We start from the raw sequence: 15,116 nt of genomic DNA, 5'->3' as shown, positions 1-15,116 counted from the left end.
TTTCTTTGTGTGTATACAGGGTGTTACAAAAAGGTACGGTCAAACTTTCAGGAAACATTCCTCACACACAAATAAAGAAAAGAGGTTATGTGGACATGTGTCCAGAAACGCTTAATTTCCATATTAGAGCTCATTTTAGTTTCGTCAGTATGTACTGTACTTCCTCGATTCACCGCCATGATTTCATACGCGATACTCTACCTGTGCTGCTAGAACATGTGCCTTTACAAGTACGACACAACATGTGGTTCATGCACGATGGAGCTCCTGCACATTTCAGTCGAAGTGTACGTACGCTTCTCAACAACAGATTCGGTGACCGGTGGATTGGTAGAGGCGGACCAATTCCATGGCCTCCACGCTCTCCTGACCTCAACCCTCTTGGGGGCATTTGAAAGCTGTCTACGCAACCCCGGTACCAAATGTAGAGACTCTTCGTGCTCGTATTGTGGACTGCTGTGATACAATATGCCATTCTCCAGGGCTGCATCAGCGCATCAGGGATTCCATGCGACGGAGGGTGGATGCACGTATCCTCGCTAACGGAGGACATTTTGAACATTTCCTGTAACAAAGTGTTTGAAGTCACGCTGGTACGTTCTGTTGCTGTGTGTTTCCATTCCATGATTAATGTGATTCGAAGCGAAGTAATAAAATGAGCTCTAACATGGAAAGTAAGCATTTCCGGACACATGTCCACATAACATGTTTTCTTTCTTTGTGTGTGAGGAATGTTTCCTGAAAGTTTGGCCGTACCTTTTTGTAACACCCTGTATAGTGATTGTTCGAGAAGTGTAGTTCAGTTTCAATAAACGACATAATACTGAGTGTTCTACAATACCCCACTGAAGAATACTCAGTATTGTAGAACACTCAGTATAACGTCGTTTATTGAAACTGAACTACACTTCTCGAACAATCACTATATACACACAAAGAAAACTAATAACATGTAGACGACTATTCATCAAGAGCGTCGGTGAGGTCTGTCGGAGCAGGTCCTAGCTCGGCGAGGAACTGGCTGTACTGCTTCTGCGCTGGCCTTACAAAGCCGGTGGAGGCCGGCGGAGTACTCCAGCTTCCCCTGTGTCTGCGAGGTGACCTCTGCGGAAAAAGGTTCGCATTAGTCTCCAGCAAGTTCTGTTTATTTTGAAGAATTGTTTTCCTCTTGGTCGCGCATGCAAGTGCTTGTGTAATATGGTACACAGGGGTGTCTTGACTGTAGTCTGCCTGGCAGGGGACGTCTGTGGCAGACGTACACATATCTTTGTAATTGAATAGGCAAGCCTATAGCAGTTTCTTTGGCGGTTCAGTGTAAAATAAATTGGTCTTCTGTTTTGAGGTGTTGACTTTCCCGTCGCGCTTCGTAGCCGCAGGTCAGTTCGAGCGAAACCGTGCGCCGTCGTATCGTGGAAATGAGTGAGCGCAGGAGAAGAACGGCGCAGCCACAAACAGGTCGGTGACGTCAGCGTCGGCGGTCCAGCCGAGGCGTCGCCGAGAGGTGGCGGCGGCCGTCAGGTGGAAAGCACCTCGCGATGACGCGGCGGTGTGTCCGCCAGCGCACAGCTGCCGGCCGGCCTTGCGGCCTCCAGATAACCGGGCGGCAGGCGGCGGTCGGCGCGCGGCCAGCCAGTCGCGAAAGCCACGCCGCCGCAGCCTGACCAGCGTGCGCACACTGGCGGCCGTGCTGCGCCAGCCAGCATCCACTCCGCCACTCCGTCCGCTCGTTACTCTGCCACTACTCCGCGCAGTGACTTCTTGCAGTGCAAACTGACCACAGTGACAGTGTTTCAGCGGTTGACGGTCAACGGCAGAAGAAGCACAACGCCTGACAACTGATAGTGAAATTCCGTGAAAAAGAGGTAAGAAGTGTCTGTACTAATGGATGTTGCCCGACAAAAGAGTGTGCTGTCCGCACGCGCCCTGGTTGTGTTAGTAAGGAGCGGCACGCTCAATTAAAATGAGTGTATGAGTATTGTATTGTATGTTAACTGGGGACCAAGAAACTACGGAGAGGCTCCGTCCCCGCCGCAGCCGCAGTGGTCCACAACCCCACGACGACTACCACAGTCCATTTCACCCCTCCGCCGCCCTTCACCGAACCCAGGGTTATTGTGCGGTTCGTTCTAGATGCACTGTAGCGACAGCTTTGAGAGTTTATTATAAAAGCGCCAGATTCCCTTATTTTTTCGGGATTTAAATCTCCATCTCCATTAATTTTCTTCGTCTAACGAATTTCAGTTGATTCCTTCACCACCGAGTCCCAAGAAGATGAAGACGAAGTTAGAATTTCGACATTTTCATACCGCATAGAGTCACCGATGTCGATGCAGTTGTCGGTCACAGCCGTTTCATCACGTTGTGAGAGCCTGGTTTATCCATGGTGATTGATGCGTTTTTCATGGACTGTACGAGTCGTCTGCCCATGGCATAAGGCGAAGGAATTGAGTTTATGCGGCTACACTCTTGAATTTAATAAATCAATTATTGCGCCCCGAAAAAATTAAGATGCACAATGGATTCTCGAATTCTGAAAATCCTCAACAGTTACATCAAAAGTCTCTGCACGGTATGGAAACAAGAGGGAATTGGTTCAAAGCCGATTACTGAACCTATTTTTTCCCACTAAACAATACCTATGATACGTATCTGAACATTCCAACCTTTTTTCAGCGAACTTAGCAACTAACGAAACTGACCTTCAGTAAATTCATCCAGGACAGTGCAAGCATCCAGCGCAGCTAGAACAGTATTACGAGGTGTTTTAATGGTAGAAACTATCCTCGCCGGCCGCGGTGGTCTAGCGGTTCCAGGCGCTCAGTCCGGAACCGCGGGACTGCTACGGTCGCAGGTTCGAATCCTGCCTCGGGCATGGATGTGTGTGATGTCCTTAGGTTAGTTAGGGTTAAGTAGTTCTAAGTTCTAGGGGACTGATGACCACAGATGTTAAGTCCCATAGTCCTCAGAGCCATTTGAACCAAACTATCCTCGCAGAACTCGACCCACTAAAAGCAATGGCCGTACCTAGAATAAGATCCAGCAGTTTTGTTGGGATTTGTTCGACCATCTATCCTTCAGTCCTGACCTTGCATCCGGTTGCTATTGCCTCTTCTTGCACTTGGAACAACGTCGTCGTGGGCGACGGCTAGAAGATGACGATGAACTCATCCGTTGTCAATTCGTTCAATTCTCGACTTCAACGCAAAGGGATTTAAGTTGCTAGTGCAACGGCACGAGAAGTGTTTAGAAGTAAACGGCCATTATCTGAGAAAGTGAAGCAGGTTTGTAGAAGACTAAAACCACGAGTAAAAATTTTTCCTAAATAATGTATTTATTTTATGACTGAACAGCCTTTATTTTTCGAATCCTCCTCGTACAGTTCAAGGTGCCATAGGCGCTCTCTCACTACGTCGCTTGCAACTTTCCGAGTCGTACGGAGAAAATACAATTTAACACACTACCTAAATAGCTTGATTTTGTGACATGAAAAAGCATTACCTGATGTCAAAGTACTTTCATTTGCCCGAAAAAAGTACTGTAACAAATCGGAACGAACTCTGGAGACTTGTATTTGTAGCCTGACAGCCTCGGAGCAATCTGTGTCTGTCCTTGAATTATTTTTGCGATGCATCATATTTGCTCCTCATTCTCTCCTCCCATCTAGGGAAAGAGAAAGAAGACACACACACGGAGTTAAGTCTATCAACAACAGGGGATGAGAAACTATTGTTAGTTCTTTTTTAACAATTAATGTTCTAATTTATCGATTGTGTAGGCTTTTTATTTGTCCAGGTATTGTGAAACCTAAATCATTTTTGCTTCTCAGATACTTGGCTTCTTTTATGGAATCACACTCATAGGAAAAATATCAAAGTCTTCGCAGAAATTTCACAAAGTGTCGCAGAGGCAATGAAAGCAGTAAAATCTATTACTCCAGTTTGAGTGAGCACGGTGAGAATCATCCTGGTTCCGTTCGGACGGTCTGTATGAATGTCGCAATTTGAAAAGCACTGAGGAATATTTCGACGTTCTATTACGTTTCGTTGAGTGACGTCAATGTGAATTAACTTTTAGACTTCCTTTCCGATTGTTACTGGCATTTGATTAATATTTTATGCGTTTCTACAGCTGTTTCGGGAAGTTAACAACATTTGTTTAAGTAAATGTTGAACTATGGCTACGCAACTCGAAAGAGTTTGTGTGAAGACACCTATCATTGTTAGGATTATTTCGACTCATTCATACATTCGGTCGGACAACTCAAGTACAGTTTTTTTTAACTATACATTGCAGTTTATTACATTGTTCGCGATTGCTAGTAAAGTACGAAGATCTGCTTAAGCGTGTAGTCGCTGCGAGCAATCAGGAAAGCTTCGTAAAATGCAAAGCAGAGTGATCAGATAAGACTGTGAATGGAAGTGCTGCACTGGCTCTCGCCTTATGTAAGCCACGCTCGTTTATTCCAGAGTAACAACCATGAATTAAACATAACTTGCTGCTCAGCGGATGAGGCAGAATCTGATACAGTCACAGCTTCAAAGGGACGTGATCCAGTAGAGGCTGTGTGCAAAATATTAGTTCAAATGGCTCTGAGCACTATGGCACTTAACATCTATGGTCATCAGTCCCCTAGAACTTAGAACTACTTAAACCTAACTAACCTAAGGACATCACACAACACCCATCCATCACGAGGCAGAGAAAATCCCTAACCCCGCCGGGAAACAAAATATTGTATTAGGGCTTCTCATCTTCGGTGGGCAGCGACTGTCAACGACATACCATAAACACACCCACGTCATTTAATGTCATTTGTACTAACATTCCATTATGAGAAGCCTGTAAATGTAATTATCAATAAATGCGTGAGTTGGTACAGAATGATAAGATAGAACACTATCTAAAGCGATCGAAAATTTGTTTCACACGCTCGTATAACTGATGTGGCTGAAAATTATCATTCTCCCAGCTACGCATCTAAGGCCACTATTTATGTAGTTAATATAAAACTTGCGAAGTAAATGCAAGGAACTTCTGTACTTCATTTTTGTTGATGTTTGTATTTTATGCATTTGAGTGGTTGTCTTTGGATGTCTAAGTACAGCATTCGGTAAGCTCTTACAAGTAACAAGAAAATATGTATAAAGAATCATACTGCTTCGCAAGTTCGAAGAGGTCAGTATAAAGAGAGTCCTTGGTTTAGGCTGCGAAAACAGTTCCAAGTACCATCTAATGGCGACACGTGAATACTTGTTGATTATACTCGTATACATCAGTTACTGATTTTTGTTCGTAAACAACGTTTAAAGGAATGGATTGCAATCCAACAAACATAAATTATTTTCTGTGTAAGTATATGCACTGTTCAGAATTGTTCTTTGACTTTAATATTATGAGCATCTGTCTATCTAAAATTTAACGAAATACTAGTAATAACATAAAGAAAGGTTTCCCAATATGATTAAAATGCAGCAAAAACGATGCCAACGAAAAGGTTCGCTGTTGACATTTCTATGTTCTGTCAGAATGGGAAATAGTGACAGGCTTTGTTGAATGGACCTGTTGAATGTAACTCTGTAACGAACACTGAATATGGACTGAGAGTACACCGTAGGAAGATGAAACTAATGAGGTATAGCACAAATGAGATTATCGGTAAATTTAACCTCAGAATTGGGGACTACATAGACGACGAAGTGAAGAAAATCTTCTACCTTGGAAGGAAAATAAGATATGGTGGACAAAGCAAGGAGAACATAAGAAGGAGACTACCATAGGTAAAGAGAGTATTTCTCGCCAAACGATGTGTATTAGAATCAGACAGAGGCCTTAATATGAGGAAAATTTTTTATGAGAAAGTATCTCTGGATCACAGCTTATAATGGAAGTAAGTCGTGGACTGTGAGAAACTGGGGAAGATGAGAACTGAAGCGTTAGGGATATGCTGCTACAGAAGAGTGTTGAAAACTAATTAGACAAAAGAGGTACGAAATTAGAAAGTTTCCATAAAGCCGCAGATTTGAGGATTATGTCGAAATAAGTAACTGGAAAAAGGGATAGGGTGATAGAGCACGTATTAAAGCATCAGGGACCAACTGCCATGGATCTAGAGGGAGCTATGGAGGGCAAAATTGTAGGAGAGGGCAGATATGGGAATATATACCACATATAACTGAGGATTTTAAGTATGTGTCCTGTCAACGGCCTTGCCGCAGTGGCAACACCGGTTTCCGTCACACCACCTAAGCTGAGGACTGTCGGACTTAGACAGCGCTTGGATGGGTGACCATCGGCGTCTGACGAGCATTTTTGGCAAGCGCCGTGCACTCAGCCCTTGTGAGGACAAGTGAGGAGCTGCTTGACCGACAAGTAAGCGGCTGGGAGAGCGATGTGATGACCACATGCCCCTCCATATTCGCATCCTGTGACGCCTGTCAGTTGGGGATGACACGGCGGTCGGTCGTTATCGTTGGGCCTTCCGAGGAGTATTCTGCGTGTTTTAGTTAAGTGATGTGCTACTCTGAGATAAGTGAATCTTAGTGGGGCACCATCAAACTAGTCAGAAGATGATGACCAAAGAAACAGAAGGAACTGTAAACTCAGATTTGTTATCCTATGACCTGTCTTATTATCTCCATCTTCCCCCTTCCACCCCGCCTCCTCCCCCTCCCCCGTGACGCTGGAGCATGACTTCTAGTCCTCCTTCACGACATATGGGTCTCATACCTTGTATCGTAAGGGTATGCTCGAAATAAGTATTTTGGCCCGTAGGTAGCAGATCAGACCCACAGGTCTCGCGTATTCACAGTAAGTACTAAATACAACCATTAGGTACTCAAATACACTGGCGGGAAAAAGATCGCAATACAAAGAAGGAGTTTTGCGACATAAACGAAAGTTGGTAGGCGTGTTTCTACATCTGGAAAATGATTATTCAGATTTCGCACCAGTCCATAAGAGTGGCGCTAGTAGTGCCATTACGATGATACATATCATGATTTGGTTTATATACAATCTGTGACGGTCGCTAGCGGTGACGGCCGTGAGCGTCAGTTTCCTTTGAGACTGGACGTCGTGAGTTGATGTTAGTCAAGAATGGATTTAAGGCGACAAGGACGCCATTATCAACACCTCAGGGAATTTGAACGAGTTGGTGTAATAGGACAACGAGAAGCTGAAAGATTTGGCAGGAGTGTAGCCACTGTACAAGATTTCTGGCATCGATGGTCACGAGACAGTACGGTCGCAAGAAGACAGGGCTCCGGACGACCACGTGGCGCAACCGAGAGGAAGACCTTCGTGTTCCGTTTACAGCTCTAGCGCACTCTACTGCATCTACAGTAGCAATGCGAGCAGCACTTGCCGCCACAATTACACAACTAACTATAACAAATCGGTTTCTTCAAGGACAGCTGCTAGCCAGACGCTCTGTAGCGTGCATTCCACTTACCACAAACCACCGCCGCTAGCAACTTCAGTAGTGTCAAGCGAGAGATCGTTGGAGGGCAGGATGGAGGTCTGTCACGTAGTCTGATGAAAGCTGGTTCTGCCTCGGTGCCAGTGATGACCGTGTGTTTGTTAGCAGTTGGCCAGTTGAGAGGCTGCAATCAACCTTTCTGTATGCTAGGCTCACTACACCTTCACCTGGAGTTATGGTCTGGGTTGCGAATTGGTGTAACAGCAGAAGCACTCTCGTGATTATCCCACGTACACTGATTGCAAATTTGTTCGTCGATCTAGTGATTCGATCTGTTGGCTGTCATTCATGAGCAGCTTCCCAAGGGGTGTTTTCCAACTGGATAACGGTCGTCCACATACCGCTGTTGTAACCCAACATGTTGCCTTGGCCTGCTCGATCACCAGCTCTGTCTCCAATCGAGCACGTATGGAACATCATCTAGTGTCATTCACAAACAGCATGAAACGTCCCTGAAGCGACCGGGCCGCCCGGGATTAGCCGTGCGGCCTCAGTCGCTGCATTCGTGGACTGTGCGGCTGGTCCTGGCGGAGGTTCGAGTCCTCCCTCGGGCATGTGTGTGTGTGTGTTTGGCCTTAGGATAATTTAGATTAAGTAGTGTGTAAGCTTAGGGACTGATGACCTTAGCAGTTAAGTGCCATAAGATTTCACACACATTTTTGAAGTGACCGACCAAGTGCAACAGGCATGGAATTGCATCCCAAAAATTGCCATCCGACACCTGTACAACACAACGCATACACGTTTAGATGCTTGTATTCAACATTCTGGCGTTTACACCGATTACAATGTACCACCATTTCGCATTTGCAATGGCCTATCTTGCGCATACATTAACCTGTGATCTTGCAAGGTGAATCAGTTAAATATGTTACCTCGAGAAATGTATTCCCGAAATTTCATACTCTATACGTATTATTTTTTAGTGTTGCGATTTCTAATCATACACCTCTACATACATCTCTAAATTTTTAAATTCTCGTATTAACATTAATGCCTCGTTATTTCGCTGAGAAATCACTTTGGGAAATCTTGTGAAGTGCTATGAAGGGAAGACAGAGTTAAGGATTCTCAAACTATTTTGTACTCCGGGATGCCCGACACAGTCATCTGCAAATCGATTCACTTCAACCTCAGACTCCTTTCCGAACAGACGGTAGCGTATGTAACGAATCTTATACAAGAAGAGATCCATTTGACAGGCGCCTTTTGACAGCATAAGACATTTTTCACGAACTGTAACACTGATGAGACGAGACAAAGCATTAGTGGTTCCACCAGATATTCTCTTCTCCTCCTCCCGTACAGGCCATGAAGGCCCAAAGGTACCGACCGGCCGCCGTGTCATCCTCAGGCCACAGGCGTCACTGGATGCGGATATAGAGGGGCATGTGGTCAGTACACCGCTCTCCCGGCCGTATGTCAGTTTGCGAGACCGGAGCCGCTACTTCTCAATCAAGTAACTCCTGAGTTTGCCTCACAAGAGTTGAGATATTCTCTTCTGCCTCCGTTAATTTTCATTCGGGGAATCTGAATAGCTGCAGTTTCTATACACTAGCAACGAGCAATGAAGAAAGGTAGGCGATGATGTTATGTCACAAAGAACTGAAAGGAAAAGTTGCTGACGTGTTAGCTGTTTCGTGATGCAATAATTCGTAGAACCGTGCTAGAAGGAAAAAGTGAGATTCGCGCCAGAATCCGACAGCGGAAGCTTTTGTGACATTCGCGACTTACAATCTGTTGACGCCATACTTCTCTTAAGTGCTCGAAACGAACAAAAGATGGAACAACTGCCAAGAAGTGGACGGCTACCGCTGAGTCATTCCTAGCACTTTTGCTACAGCTTGCCTCCTAGCGAGCAACAGCTGCTTGACCTCGCAAGTACGTCAGCTGGACGCTCCACACAGTATCACTGAAAACTAACGAAATGGACTGAAGCGTGTATTACAAAGTAGTGAGTCTAAGGTCTCTCTGTTCCTCAGTATCGCAGAGCATATTGTAAACTCGAAAAAAATGCTGCCGTCCAAGAAAAACAGCAGTTTCATTGACAATCATTCGTTTGGGACACAGGTTATCAATTTCGCACAGAATATCTCGCAAGCAGTATGTAATGCATATGTGCATTCCCTTCATATGTTTAAGCCAAGTATTATGCATATTTATGCGATCGGGAATGCTCAGTAGCAGCCAGGCTGCATGTACGTTTAACAATTAAGCGTCAGCAAGGAGCATTAGTGAAGAAATCATATGAGACAATGTTGTGCAACCTTAGTAGGGACAGGATCCGACTATTCGGGAGTAGGATCTTCCAATCTGAGACAGTGTTCCGAGACTAACTTACGTCACAATGTCCGCAAACGTGACGTCAGATCCGCCTACCAACAGCGATCTGATCGCCCATTGGCTGAAAGTCAACGAGGGAAGTGTCCTTATTGGCTGAGGGAGGAAGATGGGGTGGTCTCTGTTGTCCTTCGGGGAGACAGGGCGAGTTAGTCGCGAGGAGCCACTCAAAACGCACGGTAGAGTAATCGGAGCGGCTGTAAAAGAACGAGTGTACATTTCAGCTGTTAAACAAGATATAAAGTGAAGTTATTAGTTATCAGAACGCCACGTGTCGTAGGCAGTGTCCATCATTATGTAAAGTCAGAAAACTGTGTTAATGTGTTGCAAAGGGTCGAATATAACGGCGTAGCCCAGAGCCGCCATATTGCAAATTCTGATTCTGTGATGTGTGTGACTAAGCAATTTCTGTATTAAAACAAGTATAGTACAAACGTTGTTGACAATTAACACCTGGCATCCCTAAACACTCCACTTCAGCAGGATCACCACCTACATGGAACCTGGTGACTGAGCGCTACTACTGTGCAACGAGGGACTTACCGAAGCAGCAAGACACCAGGTTAGTGATACTGCCTAGAGAAGCACTTCCTTCTCGCTACAATGTCACTGAGGGCGTTGTAAGTAGATGCAGGGAAAGATCTAGATTATATTTTACAAAACGCCGCTCTCTCTGACTGAAGATGAGTTTTGGAATTCGGATACACCCATAGATATGTAAATGCTACGTACGAGTGTGACCTAATAAATAAGGCTTTGATTCTCACTGTCGCCTTGAAAGGTGGATTCACCCCGAAAACAGTTCTCTAAATGTGACGGAAGTCACAACGCAACAGGACTATCTCGCAGTGTGGGTGGCTAATAATGGATGAAGAAAATGAAACAGTCTAACAAATGAAACAGCTAAAATCGAATATAGACAGCTAAAATATGAGACTGAGAGAAAGCTAGAATGTCTAGAGGAGAAGTGTGGAGCTCTATAAAATCCATATCTTAAGGAAGGTAGAAGTTTATAGAAAAATTAAAAAATTCTTTGGAGGAAAAGAAACAGTTGCATGGATGTGAAAAACGAAGATGCTAAGCCAGTAACACGCAATGATGAGAGAGCTGCAAGGTGAAACAAACATGTAGATATTTGAATACAGTACTGTGATACATAAAGTTGAAGTGAATGGAGATAAATGGGTGTTTCGATATTGAGAGAATAATTTGGCAGAGGGATGAAAGATCTAAGTAGAAAAATGACTTACAAGGGGAGGCCGCCAATTGTGAAATGCAGATTCGATTCATACTGCGCATAATAAAAGCTCATGGCCAGAGGTGTAATGTGGCAAAGCACCAAGATGCACTTCTCAGCCGTTGTAGAGAAAATCCACAGTTAAAAGAAACCGTTGCGGGAAAATACTCTCTAAGATTAATAATTTTCAACAGAGTCGTGGCGCAGCGGTAATCGCTGGGGTTCGTAATCCGAAGGTCGCCGGATCGAATCTCGCGCCATGCGAAATTTTTTTATTATTAGTTTTTTGTAATTCAAATATATATATATATATATATATATATATATATATATATACAAATAAACTATTAATGAATTGCTTATGCATGTTGGTGAAGGCGGATCGCTCTCCAATTGTACCGCCTCCATTTTTCCGTTTGTTTAACAGTGTGTACCAAAGCTCTCACGTCCGCACTGATTTTCGACGATGTTATAAGTTGCGCTAGGGACCGCATCTACCTTCTTTCGAAGTTAGCAGGCAACTACGCTGTTATGCGGCGGCTCGTTTCGGCCCATTCAACATCTGTCCTTCAAGTGTAACGAGCGAGTAACGGAGTTTGTATTTCATACCTGCCACAGCAAATTTGTGTTCGTGGGGTTTCTATTCTAATTCGAATGTTTGACTTACGCTATACGTATTCGTTTCGGAATATCGTTTCTACGTCTTCCGTTAACTATACGTGGTTAACATTATGAAGACAATTAATAACGTTTGTGAAATACAACTTTGTTTTTCCACGACAAACGACTTTCAACAACTTATTATATGCATAATTGTTGCAACTGATTGCCGGGAATATATATATATTTGAATTACAAAAAACAAATACTAAAAAAAAGGTTGCATCGCGCGAGATTCGATCCGGCGACCTTCGGATTACGAACCCGAGCGCTTACCGCTGCACCACGACGCTGTAGAAAATTAATAATCTTAGAGAGTATTTCACCGCAACGGTTTCTTTTAACTGTCGATTTTCTCGACAACGGCTGAGAAGTGCATCTTGGTGCTTTGCCACATTACACCTCTGGCTATGAGCTTTTATTATGCGCAGTACGAATTGAATCTGAATTTCACAATTGGCGGCCTCCCCTTGTTAGAGTAGGCGGCACTCTTTCGGAGTTATTAAAATACTTCGGAGAATGAACATGGTCAAAATGTTCCCTCTCATATGCGGATTGTATGAGATAGGCTAAGTACGATCATACTTCAGAAGATAGGTGCTGACACGTGTATGGTGCACGCACTCTCATATGGCGAAAGGTGGGAACATGTAATGCACCCAGGCTCGGTACACTCACCAGTCACGTTACTGTGACATCGTACTCCTCCCCCATGCACAGCATTTTATGCGTTCATGCGGCCCTGAAAATTTGGAAATTTTTGGTAAGGTCTTATGGGACCAAACTGCTGAGGTCACGCCGAAGTGGCCGAGCGGTTGTAGGCGCTACAGTCTGGAACCACGCGACCGTTACGGTCGCAGGTTCGAATCCTGCCTCGGGCATGGCATGGATGTGTGTGATGTTCTTGGGTTAGTTAGGTTTAAGTAGTTCTAAGTTCCAGGGGACATGACCTCAGAAGTTGTGTCCCATAGTGCTCAGAGCCACTTGAACCATTTGAACCTAAGCTTACGCACTACTTAATCTAACTTAAACTAGCTTACGGTAAGGACAACACACACACCCATGCCCGAGGGAGGACTCGAACCTTCGAGGGAGGGGGGGGGGGGGGGTGCGGCCCGTGACAAGGCGGCCTTAGACCACGCTGCTACGCCATGGCATGAGGTTCCGACTTCATTTTTGTGGATGACAGTGGACTACCGCATCGGACGAGCAGGTGAAGAGAACTGAACTGGCTTGCCCCATGCCCCGACTTAAATCCATCGAGCATGTATGGGATGCGTTGTGGACACCTATTACAGCGTGCCCACACGCACCAACCAAAGTCCAGCGGATGTCAACCTCGCTAGTGGAGGAATGGAACGCCCTACCACAAGAGATGCGTCCTACCACAAGAAATCGTTACGAATCTTACGCGAAACATAGGATCACGTTGGATAGCATGCATCTGTGGTGATGAGACATCCTGTTAAAAATCATGTGGCGCCTTTGGTAATCTCTGGGGGTCAATCATAAGCTGCAGTGACTTCAGTGTCGTTTCTGTTGGTCACACTGCGTGTTCCTTTCAGTTGCCTCCTGTACTATATTGTAGCAGCTCTATGGTCCAAGTTTCATGCAGCTATACTACTTGACAGCCACACATGACTCAAAAATCCTTAAATTTGCCACACCAGTGTAATTGACCAGTTTTGCTATTCATCCATCAAAGTACCTGTCGACGTCAGACGTAAAGACAATATAAAATACAGAATGACAATGGCAAGAAAAACTTTGCTGGAAAACAGAAATATGTTAACGTCGAATATAAATAAATTAGGATTTCTGTTCTGAAAATAGTCGTCGAAAATGTGTCCTACGGAACTGCAATAGAGACGGTAAACAGAACAGAGGGAAAGAGAATAGAAGCTTTTGAAATACAGAAGGAGGTCTGCCTCCTTGGCTGGGCAGTCACCATAGATGGGTGCAATGCGGAGTACCCGGGTTCCATTCCCGGTACTGCCAGGGATTTTGTTTGATGAGGAGACTGGTACGGGGAGCCTCGTGATGCCAATTGAGGAACTGCTTGACTGAATAATAGGGGCTTCACGGTCTAACAAGTCTGTAAAACGGCCAGGAGAGCGGTGTGCTGAACACATGCCCCCGCATACCGCATCCGCATTACGTCGCAAGGCTGAGGATGACACGGCGGCTGGTAGACATACCTTGGACCTTCACAGCCTGGCAATGAACTCGTTTATTACAAAGGCATTCTCACAATTAGATGGGTATATTGGGTAAGTAATAAACAGATAGTGAATCGAACAAAAGGCGGAAGAGTTTTATCGTAGAATGTGGCCAAAAGAATGGGTAGGTTGGTAGTATAGATCTTGAGGTATCAGGAAACTGGTACTTTGGTAATGTGGCGAGAGAAGTTTGAGGTGTAATATTAGTAGAGGAAGACCAGTTAATGAATAAAGTAAGTAGGTTCAAACGGATGTACGTTGCAATAGATATGCGGAGATGAAGAGGCTTGCACAGTGTAGAATGTAAACTGAAGGTCAAGGAGGGAGAAAGGACAGGGATGAAGCTAGTGATATCAGTTGCATCAGGACTTTACGTGGAACCAGCAGTGATGAGCGAAAATGTGAGCCAGTCTGGTACTCGAACCCAGGATCTCCTGCTTACTGGTAGCTGCGTTAACTTCTGCGCTACATGGACAGAATGTTTATCCCAAATGCGTAGGATAGCTTGGCATGCTCACCGACTGACTCACATTTCCAACTAGTCCACATCTCCTGTTCACATCCTACATGCCCCCTAACTTTAGATTTCCGTTGGAGATCGAGCGCAAGTGTGCATCCACATTGAAGGTTGTGTATTCGTTGCCCATTCAGGCGCATCAGTTATAGGATGATGATGATGATGTTTGGTGTGTGGGGCGTTCAACTGCGTGGTCATCAGCACCCGTACAATGTTCCAATTTTTTTCACAGTCCAATTTTTTCTTACAGTCCAATCTAGCCACTGTCAGTAATGATGAGGATGATCATGAAATGATGAGGACAACACAAACACTTATTCCCCGGGCAGGGAAAATCGCCAACCCTGCTGGAAATCGAACCTGGGACCCCGTGATCCAGAGGCAGCAACACTAGCAACTAGACCACGACCTGCGGACATCAGTTACATGAACGTGTGACGTCCGTCTTTCGCACATGTCCGAAAGAACGGACACCACACACTCTACTAACAGCGTAGAATTGCATGGAGAGCAGCTTCAAACCAGCGACTCCTTTTCACCCTTCCTAGTGTTAACTGCCCTGCTCCTTCCTGTGCCTCTCGCTTCTTCTTTCCCTGTCCTTGCGCTCCCTCCCCAACTCCTCCCTCTTGGTGTTAGCACCCCCACTTCCTACCCTCCATTCTACCT

At 45.0% G+C, this 15,116-nt stretch overlaps 1 protein-coding gene across 3 annotated transcripts in view; it reads left to right on the top strand.

Annotated features, from left to right (window-relative positions):
- Positions 1-1,632: 1,632 nt before the first annotated feature.
- The window catches only part of LOC124789309, a 271,600-nt gene continuing 258,116 nt past the window's right edge, over positions 1,633-15,116 (top strand). For all 3 annotated transcript variants that reach the window (XM_047256623.1, XM_047256621.1, XM_047256622.1), the window contains exon 1: positions 1,633-1,862. The gene's annotated coding sequence lies outside the window, so the exon portion shown is untranslated. The remainder of the gene's footprint in view (positions 1,863-15,116) is intronic.

This window comes from Schistocerca piceifrons, chromosome 3 (genome assembly GCF_021461385.2).
Source record: "Schistocerca piceifrons isolate TAMUIC-IGC-003096 chromosome 3, iqSchPice1.1, whole genome shotgun sequence".
In the NCBI taxonomy this organism is placed as follows: domain Eukaryota; kingdom Metazoa; phylum Arthropoda; class Insecta; order Orthoptera; family Acrididae; genus Schistocerca; species Schistocerca piceifrons.
The sequence above is the reverse complement of the archived record's forward strand: the minus strand, read 5'-3'. Positions and strand labels throughout refer to the sequence as shown.